The sequence below is a fragment of the Labrus mixtus genome, chromosome 14, assembly GCF_963584025.1.
Source record: "Labrus mixtus chromosome 14, fLabMix1.1, whole genome shotgun sequence".
Taxonomy (NCBI): Eukaryota; Metazoa; Chordata; class Actinopteri; order Labriformes; family Labridae; genus Labrus; species Labrus mixtus.
This window is the reverse complement of record NC_083625.1, coordinates 6,751,317-6,766,822: the sequence shown is the minus strand read 5'-3', so window position 1 is coordinate 6,766,822 and position 15,506 is coordinate 6,751,317. Positions and strand designations below refer to the sequence as shown.

At 43.0% G+C, this 15,506-nt stretch overlaps 1 protein-coding gene across 2 annotated transcripts in view; it reads right to left on the bottom strand.

Moving 5' to 3' along the window:
- zmp:0000001168 (signal-induced proliferation-associated 1-like protein 2) overlaps positions 1 to 13,221 on the bottom strand; it is a 37,479-nt gene extending 24,258 nt beyond the window's left edge. For both annotated transcript variants that reach the window (XM_061054699.1, XM_061054701.1), the window contains exon 1: positions 12,855 to 13,221. The gene's annotated coding sequence lies outside the window, so the exon portion shown is untranslated. The remainder of the gene's footprint in view (positions 1 to 12,854) is intronic.
- Positions 13,222 to 15,506: the final 2,285 nt, after the last annotated feature.

Sequence of the window (15,506 nt, the reverse complement as noted above, 5' to 3'; positions counted from 1 at the left end):
GTTTTGTAGCCTCACTTCTCAGATCAAAAAGAAGCATTACACACTTAAGGATGTGAAATTAGAAAATGCAGCAGCATCATTTTATCTGCTTTTATGGATCATATCTCTTTGTATCTTGTTGCTACCTCAATGTATTTTATTTGTAATTTAAATATACTTTCATCCTTCAAATGATCATTATGCATGTGGGCACAAATGATGTTTGCATATCTGCAATCATCTGCATTGCCTAACAATGTCTTGATAAGTGTGAGCAATCAGTTTTCTCCGCTGTCTCGGAGTGGGAGTGCAGATTTGCAGATTTGAAAACCACAGATTGCCATCATGTTGTTCCAACAATAAACCATACCTTGTGTGTCTGCGTGGAAAAAATGGTTAATGCAGAACTTGTATTTCAACCCTTTTGCATGATTCACACCCACACGATCCATGTACAGTAATGTTTCAGTCTCCGTCATTAGAGTGTACTTAAGTTCAATTACATCTGTTCACCCCTGTGTGAGGGAAATGAAGTTATTCTCCTTAAATCAGATATGATACACAAACAAGAAATGGTACCTGGTGAGTTTAACCTCTATTATTGTCTTGTGTCACTTGTGCCTTTGTATTTGTATTTTATTTGTAATTTGTCTTTCTCTGTTACCTGCCTAGGGACAACAGATGGAAACTAGCACTTCTGCTATAATCTGGCATTTTTACAGCTGTAATTGTCACAGCTGTTCATTAATATGCACTGTCCCTAACAAATAAATAAATAAATGAATAAAAGAAGTCCTTTTCTTACCATCAGTGATATATCTTCAATCAATCCTCATGAGTCAGGCGTTTTTTTTAATAACATAAACCAACACGATGTTAGGAGTGACCTTTCTCTCTGTCTGTGTCATGGCTATAGAGAAGTGTGTCATGCACCTTACGGAGAAGTACAAAGGGAAGAGGAACTGAAGTCGTCACTATTCCCTCAGGCTCAACTTATTTGGGAACTTATTGTATTCTAAGTGTATTTCCTGCTGTAAGCATTAGCCTGACAATTTAAATGTAACGTTGCATCCTCCACACACAAAGGCAGAGAAGCTTTGTCATATAAACAAGTGTACCGCTTGATAAAAACAAATGCTTCCCCAGAAACAACACATAAATGATTAATAACTGGCTTGATGTTTTCCCAGAATATTTCTGACCGAAGACTCCTATGAGCTCTATCAGTCAGGATAAAACTCAACCCATAATATGATCATAAAAGGATGATTTTGTAATGTGGCGGCTGACTGAGTGGCAATAAAAAAAGAAGTTAAGGATATTAGAAAGGCTTCAGACAAACAGCACTGGGAAGCTTTTTTTTTCTTTCTTTTCTTCAAAAGCTTTGCAGAGACCTGATTGTACTCTGATCGTAAACACGGCTTTAGCTCTGAAGATGCTTTATCTCACTGTTTCCAGATGAATATCATAACCACTCATTCTGAAAATGTATGGTGGAGATGTGTCGTCAATCTTTATAAACATTTAATGGACCGCACATAACATTTCATGGAAATCATCTATGACCTCTGATGCCCCCTGAGCCACAGCTCCACTGACTCATGAACAGACACTTGGACCTTGCACTGAGCTGGTTAACAGAAACAACTTGAAGACTTTACATTTAATGATTTTGAAACAAATTTGATCAGCATGACCGTTTGCAGGGGTTTAATATCTATGATGTTGTTGTTTGCAGTCAACTCACTGATATTTCCAGATGTGCTCTGTGTCCTATCTGACTGAAGCTGATTCATCACATAACTCAAAACATAACATGCATTTAAATGGTCGGACTGATGAGTAAAAATAGCAGAATTCTCAATAAGTTGCAGACGGTGTTGTAAACTGAAGTTGTAATAGATGATTTACTGGAAGATGCGGTGTGTTCTTTGTTTCCTCTGCTCTAGAATACGTACTGCGGAGATGACCTAGACTTACCGCTCATGCTCTCCAGGATTTTTTTTATTTTATTTGGAGCAAATAATCATCGAGAACACTCGGCTGATGCTGCCCTCCCCAGATCCCCTCGTGGAAGCAGCACTGGTCTCCCTCCCCGAGAACGTCAATAATGCATGTAGGCAGCAGTGTATAATCCCGCATCTGAGAGCTTAAAACTCTGTTAGCAGCCAGTGGACAGTAATGATTTCAGTATTGTGCTCACATGCTGAGGATAAACTAGACTTTATTTTAGCGCTGAAAAATCAATCTCTTTGTGTGCTGAGCTCCTGTGTCAATCAGAAAGGATGACAGCGTCAGGTCAGCCTTAAATCCGTTCAGCAAAAAGGGAAATGTGAAATTAGACACTGCAGCAGCATTATTTATCTGCTTCAAGGATTATATGTCTTTGTGTCTCGTTATCAGGAAGGATTTTATTTTCTATTTGCACCAGTGCAGCTCAAGGTAGACGTTTGTTACAAGTGACAACAATAAATGTGTTTCATTTCCATGTAAAATCCAGGACAAGGTTAATGGGCCTCTGGTGAGTGCTGAAAGGACACAAAGTGAAGTCAGAGGACGGAGGTATCAAACAAACAGCGTTTTTGGGGAAGTCGTGGTTACTTGACTTTTTTTTTTTTTCTGGTGTGCTGCTCATGCAAGTCTGCGTCCTGTGAAACAGGAAGAGATGACTGACCTCTGAACCCTGAGAGGATAAGTGTCGTCACCGTTTGTACTCTACACTTCCAAGCCTACAGCAGACACCGCGGCGTAAAGTAGCTGCCACTGAGGTGGACTGTAACACAGCTCATGTGTTTTTAACATACATGAGGTTTCAGTCATTTAAAGTATTTATTTATCCTGACATACTGTAGTGAGACTGAGAGTAGGCCTGCTTTCTCTTTAAGTGGCCGTGCGGACATTGGATTAACAGTTTAGCAGCAAGTAGATGTGAGGAGCAACTAAATCGCCGAGCTTTCTGCACCCTTATCCTCTACTACGTCGCATCAAGGTGCATTGACTTTTTAGCAAATTCATGTGATGCTTGCTGATTTTTCTGTAAGAGGGAAGTTCTGAAATACACTGTACGCCACGACGCAGTTAGGAAAGCAGTCTTTCAAATCTGCAGAGTGTTTAGACACGCGACAATAAAATGCTGCAACATGCTTTTAAAACAGCGAGAAGCATCTCTTTGGAAAGTCTTTTAAACTTCCAGCATTACAGTCTGGAGGTCAGCTGCTGCAGTATAGTGTCACTCTCTCTCTCTCTCTGTATAGTTAAAAGCCATCCTGCCAATTCTTAACCACAAACTCTAAATCAACTCCCGAGCAGTGATTGATTTGGGGAAATTTAAAGCCAGACTCAGTCTCACTCCTCATTGATCCAGTTACATCCGAGATCAGGTTGCCTCCCTGTTCTGCAGCAGAACATGTGACACTGACACTGTGGTGCTTTTAAGAAAACTAAATGTGTATTAATGTGTCTGGATCTGATTCCAAAAAATGAGTTCATTTAAATGCCCAACACTTAACTCTCAGTATCCTCAATCTTTCCCTGCCGGTGCGGCCCACTTTCAGCACACTGCGGACAGTGAATTGGGCCGAGTCCAGGGGCTGCTTAGTGGATGGTACTGCAGCACTCCCTCTCTCTCTCTCTCTCTCTCTCGCTCTCTCACCCTCTCTTCTTTGTAAAGTGTTTTATCTCTCTTTTTCATTGGAACAGTTTGCACACGTCAGTCCGAGGTATTGGTCCCCAAAGACAACATACAGTAAGCCTGCATCCCCCAGCACCTGGTTCTCAATGTATCAAATAAGATAACTGTCAAGGTGGAAGGAAAAAGAGCGGTTTTCTGAATAACCTCGATAAGATATCCAATATTATGGGTATTATTTTTGCAGCAGCAGGACCTGCGCTCCTTCTAAGCTTCAGTTTGATCCAGTGGTTGATAATCATTCTTTCCCTGCTGTGCACGCAGGTCTCCCCATATTCAGGCTTTAAATATCACACATGAATCCCTACCAAACTGAAATTGGGAGTCACTTTTTTTGAATTTAGCTCTACTGATGTTTTCACAGCACTTTAAGGTGATGCTGACGGATAACAGAAGGGCAATTACATCATCATGTGCTTATTTTCTTGTAAGTGTCGAACGAAGCATCCGAACCTCGCAAATGAGAAACCTGTCTTATCTATTTTTCTCTTGCCTATTTCATTACAGCACATGCATGCTAATTGGATGATGAAGAGTTGTCTTAAGATCATGTTTTTTTCCCAACCAAACATGTCAGAAAAGAGTGTGATATAGATCTTCATTTCTATCTATCTCAAAGAAGAAGAGGATGAAAAACATTTTAAATGGTGGAAATGTTGAACGCTTCATTCCAGAAATGGAAACGAGCAGTAATAAGAGGCAGTAAAATGCAGCCTTTGTGTGCATCAGCTCAGCTCTATAGCTCTGTTGTTATGTCATGTATGTGGAGGTCAAGCCTCTCTCCCGGCTCTGCAGAAGGATTAGGCTTCATCTCCACACAATCAAACACCTTTAATTTCAAGGACAGCTGCTCTCTTCAAAATGTGTCCTTCAAAAAAAAAAAAAAAAAAAAAATGAAAATAAGTCTTCAGTCTGATGAATTATTAATAAGGCCGGGCGAAAAGGGGGCGAGGGTTACTGCGGTGTTAATTATTCATTGGTCTGTTGCTCCCTTGTCCACTCTCGGACCGTCGAGGATGCACAAGCAGACGAACCAGAGCTGATTTGTTATGATTTATATCTGAGTCTGTCTGACTTCTTTGTCTTGTAGTTTGGTTGAGGTCACCTGTCGCACGACTTCAGCGGCATCTGCTCTGGTTCCAGGTCGTTTTTTTTTTTGGCAGAGCAAATGTCAAAGAGTACAAGCTGCCAATCTGTAAAAGTCTAAATGTTAAACTAATCAGTGCATGCAGACATTGTTTTTACTGCTCATGATTGACTTTGTTGGAAGCAGTGAACCGCCCCCTTGTGCGAATGCAAAGAGGAAGCACGCTCAGAAAAGCTCCTTCTATAGTATTGTCCATATTAAAACCTGACTTCCTCTTGTAATAAATAGCACGGCCTTAAACTGATGCACTCTTAAACATAAGCAGCATTGTTTCCAACAGAATCTACGTGCTGCTCCGCTTCAGTAAAAATAAAGTACCTACACTTCTTTTTGGCTATTGTTTGACATGTTATTCACTGTGACATCGACACTGTGTGCCAGCAGAGCACCGCCACTTCCTGTGTGTGTTAAAATACACCTTGTGGCTGACTGTGTGTGTGTGTGTATGTGTGTGTGTGTGTTTGTGACGGGCAGAGAGACTCAAGGCCTGAATGTGCTTGTGGTTGTGTGGTTGTGTGTCTTTGCTGACTCTATAAAAGCCTCATAGATGTGACAGGAAGAGCAGCTGTCCCTCTGTGACTGCCCTGTGTGTGTGTGTGTGTGTGTGTGTGCGCGCGACAGGGAAAGGAACTGACCCTCAGCCTTATGACTGCGTCTATTATGTTGAGATACAGTTCACATTTACTCCGCTGACATTGGTGTGTAAGCCAATCTGGAGGTTTGGGGAAAAAGATACTGACTAATATTGCTTTCAGATCTGTTACTCGCTCTACCTTTTTCTACTTTTAAAGGAAGCGTCTCTGACCTCCTCCTCGTCCCCACTGTCCGCTGTAATGTAGCTGAGTGCCCATGAAATGGCTGCAGCCCTTGAAGTACCCACACTCGTCCCCATTTGTCAGCTGAGAATCACTTTTTATGGGAGTAAATCTCCAGAAGCCGTTTGCAGTAACTCCAAATAAGCGTTGCTTATGACTTGAGGGCGACGCAGTGGGGAAAGGCTGCACTGTTTGAGCCTGTGTCCATTATGGTGATGGTGGAAACAAATTGCTATCGTTATCGAAGAAATGGACTCCAGTCTCTTGTTGACTTTCAAAGCACAAGAACCGTCTCCTTTCAGATCATCAATCTGTAGGGTGGCTTTCTTTGCCCCACTTCTGTGTTTTTTTTTCTTTTCGTTAAACTGTTCTAATTATTCCTCATTTCCACCCTCAAGTACAATCGTTTAAAAATGCTGCAATGATTCGGTTTAAACACTGGTCTTGATGTGTTTTTAATATTTTATAGTCCTGCTGTTTTTTTTTTTAATTGGTCCCAGTGTTTCTTTGTGTTGTTTTAATGGTTTTAAGTTCTTGCTTGTTCAGCACTTTGGTCAACTTTTGTTTAGAACTGTGCTTTAAAAAATACCTTAGCATTATATAATGAAACATAAATATAACAATATATAACTAAGAGTAGCTTGACATCAGGCGTTGTGCAAAAAAACTTCATCCATACAAGGTATTTGATGGATATAGTGGCCGATCATTTTTCCCTCGATATTATTCAGAGCACACAAATCATTACAAACACATCCACATTTAAATGTTCAAACACAAGGCTAAGAGAGCAAGCACAAGCAGCTGTGGTCAAACAAGTAGCCGAATAGACTGCGTGAAGAGAGGGAGACGGTGTTATTAAGAATGAAGTGGAATACCAAAGAACAAATAATACACCCGAATTTTCCTTTTTTTTTTTTTTTTGGGGACTGTCTGCTCGTTATATATTTACTAATATGATGACAAAAAGGTGCTGTGTGCTCACTGACTTCTTTTGTTCCAGCTCTTTGTGCAGGTTGGTGTGACGTCAGAAAGTACACCGTGTTGCTTTCCATTTTTGGATTGGTTTTGAAAATGATATACTGATGCGTTGATGCATATTGTGACAATCCCACTTAACAGTACCGATGCGTTAGGGTGAAAAAACTAAGTTGGAGATGATATGATATGTTGGATCCATCGCAGCTAGTACATAGTAAAGTCTTAAACTTGCAGAAAAACATGCATGTGAAGCTTGAAGGTTTTGAGTCAGATCTACAAATAGCATGTTAACACAATATCCTATGAAACGACTATCTCTGGCACAATCTGGCCAGCACTTGCTGCACTAGCACGCTCGCTCGCCTGGTGGCCTTGTGTCATTTACACCAGCGGCTCTGTGACTTCTGACCTACATAACAACGAGCAGATCACGCACCAGTATGCTAACCGTGGTGATGCAGAAAGCGGCTGATGCACTCTTGTCTCTGCGTGCGTCGGCTGTCGTCTTCAGGTGGAGCTGGTGTGGTACACTTGTGAATGAATACACTCAGTGCGTCACTGCCTGGCTGAAATGCACGGTGTGAATTTACTATACCTACTAATGCTCGCATGAAATGATTCACCGAGACATTACAGGCAGAACATCCTCATTTGTGGAGTTTATCAGCGTGTGCCTGAAGCCAACTTCATCATTTCCGGACTTCACTTTTCTTCACTCAGGTGTTAGCTTGGCACGTAACCCCTGTGACGGCAGGGCTCATATTTGTGTCACAGTAATGAACATGATGAAGATTTAGAGGAGGTGTGATGGAACTTCATCTAAAGAAAACATGAGACATCCACCTCCCCTGCCTAAGGTCACATCTCTCTCAGTGACTCTCTGTGTGCGGTTGCTGCTCGGTGCTGTGAGAGTATACAGACAAAGTAGCTGCTGAAAGTATCTGCTCAAACCCTGCTCTGCTCTCTCGCTTCTCTATTTTTTGGTCCCTCACATTTAAAAACGAAACATTTGAGGTCGCAACTTCCTCCTCGTATTTCTGACAGAACAAAGACGCTCTTCAGTGGAAATAAGAACGTCGATAATCTCTAATATTTGAGCACATTCACGAGGGTAGTTTTTGACACAGCTTCTCAGTGTGGGATGTTTTCTGCCTTTTTGATCTCTATCCGCCGTGCGTGGCGATGGGAGTGACGTGGCCTGAGCGAGAATGGTCTCTCCTGGTCTGCTTTCAGTGGCTCTAAATACCCTCGAGTGCACTTCTCCTGTAATAGCAGCGTGAACAATGAGAAGGAGCCACTGCTCCGCTTAATGGTTTAATGTATGTATGACATAACTGAGTGGGACAAAAAGCTCATATGGGCTTCATTGTGTGATCCTTGATTTATCTCAAACATGTGTATTAAATAAAACAGACAGGAACGTCAGGCGGACGCTGACATTAATATGTCTCAAGGAGGCTGCAGCTTCCACATATTCTGACTATCACATCAGTGTTTTGTTAGGAAGCCCCGATCAGTGTCTTATCATCTTGCTTTCACTCCGCCAAACAAAATATAAATGACAAAAACCAAATCCATTTCTTGAAAATGAGTCTTAAATATCATGCATCAATAGTGATTATGTTTTTTTGCGCTCACAAGTACCTATGTCTTTGTTCATCATCCTTGACTCCACTTTCCAATGGATGATGGGTTTTGCAAAAGGATATTAATGACCATCATTCCTTTGTGTCATATTAAACATCTAACAGGATTGTTTTGTGCAGACACAGAGTTTTAAAATCATTCAGGGGACGCTTTGATGGCTGAAATCTTTTTTAAAAAAAAAGACTTTAACAAAGAGGAGATGTAATTCCTGATATAATCAAAATCTAACAGATTACTCTGCGTTCTTATTTGCTTCAAATGTGTACCGTTTCTGAAGCTCTGACTGAGTCATTCTCCCTTTCCTCATTGGTGCGTCCGACTGGACAGAATCGGCCTCAGATAAAACCAGCGAGGCCTGATCTTCTGTTAAGACCAGAAGCTGACGGGGGGGGGGGGGACAGGTGACAACACATAGCACTCGCTAAGAGGATCCACCCAGAGGCTTTACTCTGCCAGCATCATGCCATCCGGCTCCGCCTGTCCAACTGCCTCCCTCGCTGAGCCCCCCCACGGGGAGCCTGCCGGGGTGTAGCCATGCAAAATGGCTCCAAATGAGAGAGGAAGGCTACAATGCTGAGTCAGACCAGAACTAAATCTGCCTGGTAACCCTCCAACATGTCTGTCTTCATCTCAGTGACGGAGAGTAGAAACAGAACATTTTGCTCGTGAATGTGCTTGATTCAGAACTTTTGGTTCAAAGTAAAGGTGCCTTTAGAAAAAACCGTATATGGGGCCTTTCACTTCCTCATTTTGTTCAGTGTAGACTACAGAATTTCACTGTTGGAAGATGTTTGTTCAAGCTGAATCGTTCTGAGAGAAGCAGGATAAATGACGTGATCCAAAGTTAAAATGTTGCAGACAAACCGCAACAGGAGACATCAGCTTGATCTGATGTCCCCGACAGGGACTGAATAACTGTGCGCTGCTGCTAACAAACTGTCACCAAACTTCATCCTCCATCCTTCATGCTCACAGAGGGGCAAACAGCAAAAAAAAAAAAAAACATCACCGTTTCTAGATCTTTCCATCTCACGACAACGACAGTGGTTCATGACGTCGGGGGAGGGGGGGGTTACAGTCGGCATCAACAAAGAGAGAGGGAGCATTAAGGATTATTTTAATGGCATTACCTCCCTGCCAGACAATAAGATCCGAACATGTAACACACACACACATGTACGCAGGCAGGCTCTCCTGGTGCTTGTTCGGTGGAGGAAATAAAAGTAGGCCGATCGATTCAAGAGTCTCCTCTGACTCCGCTCCCCTCCTACTCAACCTGGAATAGTACGAGTCCCACACAGGCCTCTCAAAGGAAAACACACCCCTGGGTTGTGTATTTTTGCACTATGAACAATAAAACCCGGGCAGGTTGGCTATTTTTATGGTCCTTTGGACATTTCTGATTTTATCTATGCGCTTGGACAACAACAAAAAGGGTCTAGTTTCACATTTTAAACACGTCAAATAACCGAGGCGACTCCTTTTCGACTGCTGCTGCTGAACTGAAGAACAGACTGACACCCAGCTGACCAACTGTGCATTTTAAAACTACACATTCTCTGTCGTTTTTGCATTTGATTAAAAAGCACCAAAGCTTCTTATTGTTTAGTTCCAATGGTGTCGACACAGGGATTCGACACTGTTAAGACTTTTACTAGTTCTCAAAGTGAAAAAAAAAAAATCTAGTATTATGACCTCAGTCTCAACAGAAGCTTCACCAGGACTTAAGTCTGAAGTGTATCAAATGTGTCACAAACAGATCGGACTCACAAATGTTCCAGATATCACAGTTTCCAAACCATTGGCAATAACAGATTTTTTACAATTTGAATCCCTAATAAAGTTTGCAATAATACAACAATAACTGTGATGCACAGCACCAGCTATAACAGGATTTACGAGTGTTATCTCTGGATGTGTATTGGACAAAGAAATGACAATAAATCATACGTAATCATGTTTTATATACAGCATCTATATATCAACTCGATCTAGCTTAAGTCCTGCACGATATGAGAAAAAGAAGTGCAATAAATAAGAGTGTTATTAGCTCATTATAACTCACAGTGTCTTTGTCTTTCTGTTGTATTCATGTTTTAAGTGACACCTGAACTCACAACATGTTTCTAATGAATACACAATTAATCCACCAGGCAGTTTTTGTTTACACCACTCAAGTGACAACAATTCATCTGAAGGTAACAGAAGCTAGCTAGAGCTTCCTCTGACTGCATCAACATTTTAATCCAATCTATCTGTCTGTGTGTGTGTGTGTGTGTGTGTGTGTGTGTGTGTGTCTGTCTGTGTTAAATACATCTGAAGAGCAGACCAGTGTGTAAGATTCAGAAAGTCTCTATCAGACTATCATGAAAACACGACTGTCCTGTCTGTTCACGATTTTAAACATCTGTTTAATACTGATAAAAACGAATACAAAAGAACGCATTCAGCTAATCGAAAAAGCAACAATTGGTCAAACACAACAAACCATTCACACACACGTCTACTTGCACTCTGTTGATTTATGATGTAAGCAGTCAGGAAAATGATCAAAAGTAAGAATACTGTAATAAAAATTAATAACGTCGCGGCTGAAATCTGAACTCTTATCTCTAGTCAACACTAAAGATGAAACTCTGAACACTGAAACCACACACACACACACACACACACACACACACACACACACACACACACACGCATGTGATTGTCAAACATGGGGAATAATGGAAAGCAATTGGTGCTAATAGTTTAACTACTTCACACGTAGAGTGCATTTCTTTCAGCTTCACTTGTGTAAAAACATGTTTTAAGTAGAGAGGGCAAAAATAAATCTATCATTCATTTTCTTTTAAACAAGGAAGCAAAGTATGGACTCAAGGAGAACAATGGCTTAAGTTATTCTGGTAATGGTTGGCTTGTACATCAAATAAGATTCTCTATCGGTCAAGGCCGACTGTAGTGTTAGCTCTGGCTGAGAATTTGACTATATTTGATACACACTGTTAATGCAGAACAAGGTTGGAGGTAGAACTACAGTCTACAGCAGCTGGGTTGGATGAATGGGCTGCATGCTGTTAGCACAGTTATGTCAGTTCACCTCATGCAGACCATAACTGTAAGGTACAGGGGGAACAGTGCTGGAGTTGAAACACATTGCACTTTAGGATTGTGCATTCAAAGTTGACCCTGATGAAAAACATCCCACCCTCCTGCCAGCCTCACCAGGAACACAAACACATCAGCACAAAGCCACCGGGTCACGTTCAGCCCCGCTCACATCCTTCCTTCCATCGCATCGGCTCCAACTGCATTTATATTGTTTAAAATGCTAATGTCAAACCACAGCGAGCACCGCACCGCACGAGGAGCCGCGCGGCTCAATGTAAATTAAATGGCCCGTCCTTTGAGTGCACTGGCTTATGTAAGCCGCTGCTGCTTGCTTGCTCCCCCCCCACCACCACCACCCCCCACCCCCCCAACCCCCCCTAGCAGCTCTCCTTCCCTGCCTTTCTTTCCCTTCAGCAGCCTATCCATCCCATCCCCTGAAACCCTTAATGTCTCGTAAACACACATCAGCCTCGTCCTAAATTAGAGGGTGCAGGAGGCGAGTGAGGAGGGTGCAGTTTGGGGGGTTTGGGGGGGGGGGGGGGGGGGTTCTGACTCCCCGCATCCCTCATTTTCTCTGCCACCTTGAAAACAACACCCCAATTCCGGTGGTGCTTCTCCATTCCATCATTGTTTGTGCTCTTCATCACATGCAGCAGTGTAACAATGCTGCTCATCAACACACACACACACTGATTCCCCTTTTTCTGATCTTGTAAAAAACAACGAGCAGAGAAAGGCATCTCGTACAATAAATCCGGCTCCTTCTTTTTTGTTCCTGCAATCTTCTGTCTCTCTTTCATTCTCTCAATATCCCTCCATGCCTATCCTCCCTCCCCCCCCCCGCTCCTCCTCCCCCCACCTTGCCCTCATCTCTCTGAGTCCTGCAGCCACGAGCGCTCCAACACAGGCACGGGCACAGGCAAGGTTTTTTTAGCAGCCGCCTCTTCTGGGCAATGTCAAAACACTGCGTTTTGAGACGATCTCCGCCTGCCTAGGGTTGGAGAAGTGCAAGCACAATGAAAGGAGACACAGGAAAGATGATGGGGGGGTTAGTGTCGGGAGAGGGAGGAGGAGGAGGAGGAGGAGAGGGAGGAGGGGAGGTGGTGGTGGTGGTGGGGAGGCCGGGGATAAAAATGCGACAAAGGTTGTCAGCTGGATTCAAACCTAAAATGTTGTGTGTAAATGAGACGTTCAGGGCCCCTTCGTTAAGTGTGTGCAATCATTTTTCACGGGCTGACATCAACAAAAATGGGTAAAGGAGAGTATAGGACGGCGATATGATAATGAAAAAGCCATTATTTCATCTCCTCTGCTGCTCACACACATTGTCTCTGACTGGCTTGAGATCGCCTGTACGGAGGTATGTGGCGTTCGCGGTGTGCACATCCATCTATCTGAATTCATTACCATCAGAAAGAGGGCACAGGAAGGCTGGAATGTGAATTCCCCCCCGTTAGCCCTGAACACAGTGAAAGAAAAGGCTTACCTCCACATTTCAGCTCCGCTCGACCCTGCCTTGTTTCATCCTGTTTCTCTCTGCCGACTCCCTCCCCTGCTCTCCCCATGACAGCATTTTTCTGCTATCTATCTCCACGGCGAGGCTCGTTCTCCTCCTCCTCTTGCTTCAGTTCCTCCTCCTGTCTGGTGATCTCTCTCTCTCTCTCTCTCTCTCTCTCTTCCTCTCTCTTCCTCTCTCCGAAAATAAAATTCAGAGAACACGCACACGAATAAAGCACACTTCCTCGATCTCTGTGGCGTCTGAGCCGGCTCTTCTTATTCTGCTGTTAAAGTCAAGAGGCAGGTTGATTTGTGCCGTCCTCCTCCCTCTTTCTCTTGCTGATTCTATTCCATTCACATCAGACTAAAGCCAACCCCCCTCTTTCTCCTCCTCTCTCTCTCTCTCTCTCTCTCTCTCGCACACACACAGCTCTACCCAGCCTATCTCTCTCCCCCCCCGCCCTCCTTACCCCCCTCATCTCCTTGTCAGAGCGAGGTTGAGGCAGCGACGGGCAGCAGCGGCCAAAGGGGGGGGGGGGAGAGCTCTGTGTGTCTTTTCCATTGAACGGCAAAATGCTTCAGCTGCAGGACTGTGAATCTTCAAATTTGTGCTGAATCAAGCATCCTAAAGATCCTCCAATAATAACGTGACAAACACGTTTGAAATGAGGCAGATTAGATGCTGATGCAATGCTGTATCAAGATAGTCAAACCCCCCTCACACACACACACACACACACACACACACACACACCATATCTGCATCGTTTCTCTCGCTGATATATTCAGAGAAGGAAGGAGGCACTCGTGTAATCAAACAGTCTTCATTTAAAGTCTCCTTCTAGTGACATTTCTGCACGGGTGAGATAAAGGCTTCAGGAGCAGACTCAGGGGCAAAGGTGAAAATGTCACAGTGTGTGTGTGTGTGTGTGTGTGTGTGTGTGTGTGTGTGTGTGTGTGTGTGTTTGACAGTCTGTTTATTTGTAGAGACCTCTGTGTACTCCCCAAACGTAGCCTGGGTGGGTTGAGACCATAACAAACAATCAGCCTGCTTCTGAAACAATGAGTGCAACAACAAAGCTGCTTAGTTTTTGTCACCGCTCCATCTTAACAACAAACATACCTGTGAGGGTTTTGGGTTTTTTTTTTTTCCAGAGAATATCATTGATGTTCAGAGGAGTTGTGCGTCTCAACCTGCTGCTGCTGCTGCTGCTGCTGCTGCTGCAGGAGCAGAGCAAAGTGTCCAGCACCATCCCCCTAATTACTGTATGGAGTCTCGTCCCGGCCGTACCATATGGCTGTGTGAGTTAGCAGGTCAGTGGCTCTCCTCTGGTCTGAGGGTTGGGTGGGGGCAGGGGAGGAGAAGCAGCCTGCGTTGCTGGTGTGTGTGTCTTTAGGAGATAAGGAGAATAAAAACAGAGGCACCGGTTGATACAGAGCTTTCTCAAAAACAAGTCATCGCCTGTGCTTGTTCCATAGTGGTCAGGTAGAGTTCAGCTTCTTTAAATCAGAAGAATGGTGGAAACTTTTTTTTATTCATGACAGATTAGCTGGAAAGTTTGAGATTTAAAATGATGTAAATATCACCAATAAATATCATCCAGTTGATGGACATCTTATGAACAAGAGCTAAAGAATATATAGATAAAGACATGAATATTCTAACCGGTCAGAAGTCAACACATTTCAAATTCGTTCAGCAGAAGCTTTTGTCCACAGTAAAGTCCATCTGAGAGTCAGAACAACACAAGTAAGGATCTAGAAGGGAGGAAACAATGTCGCTATGTGCTAACAGTTAGCTTCAAGTCTAATCAGACACAGCTGCTAACAGGCGGTGCACAAAGGAAACGCGCAGGGTGTATAGAATCAATTTTTTGTTAATTTAATTGTTGTTGTTGTACAGTAGAGAAAGGACGGTGGATAGAGTCAGAAATGAGGGAGAGAGACAGTGAGGAACCACATGCGGGGAAAGGAGCCACAGGTTCAGATTCGAACCCAGGCCGCCCGCTTGGAGGATCTCAGCCTGCCTAAAGGGGGGCGCTTAATCACGACACCACCGGTGCCCCTTGTATTTTTTTTATGTAATCATCATCAACAGCATCATTATCATGCTCTCAAGTCTCAAACAAACATGTTTCCTCCTGATGTATCCCCACTGTGTGAAAAAAAGAAGCTCATTTTCTTTATAGTCATGATCCTCTTTATACTTCTAAGTAAACTCCTTTTTGACAGTTTAGCGTTTTCTGAATTTTATCAAAATGTTTATAATATTGGAACCTGCCCCCTTCTGATGCCGTGTGGGGACCAGAAGGGGGTTCAAGCTCCAGTGAGGAGTTTTTTTGGTTGGTTACAAAACAGACTGAAATGAATGCTGATGACTTTAAATAACCTCAAAATGCAGGAGATACCATCAGTGAGAAGATTGATTATTTCCATACAGTTATTTTTAATTCCTGTAAACTCTGCTGCGGGGTTGGTGTCAGACAAGAAGATTAAAGGCATGCTTCAGAAACAGCTTTTGTTTTTCATTTTTCATGGCAAAGATTAAATGGGGTGTGAAACATTTGAGTGCAGGATGATATGTTTGGTTAAAAAACACAACGCACACATGTACAGGGAAAAGATCGTTAAGGGGATAACT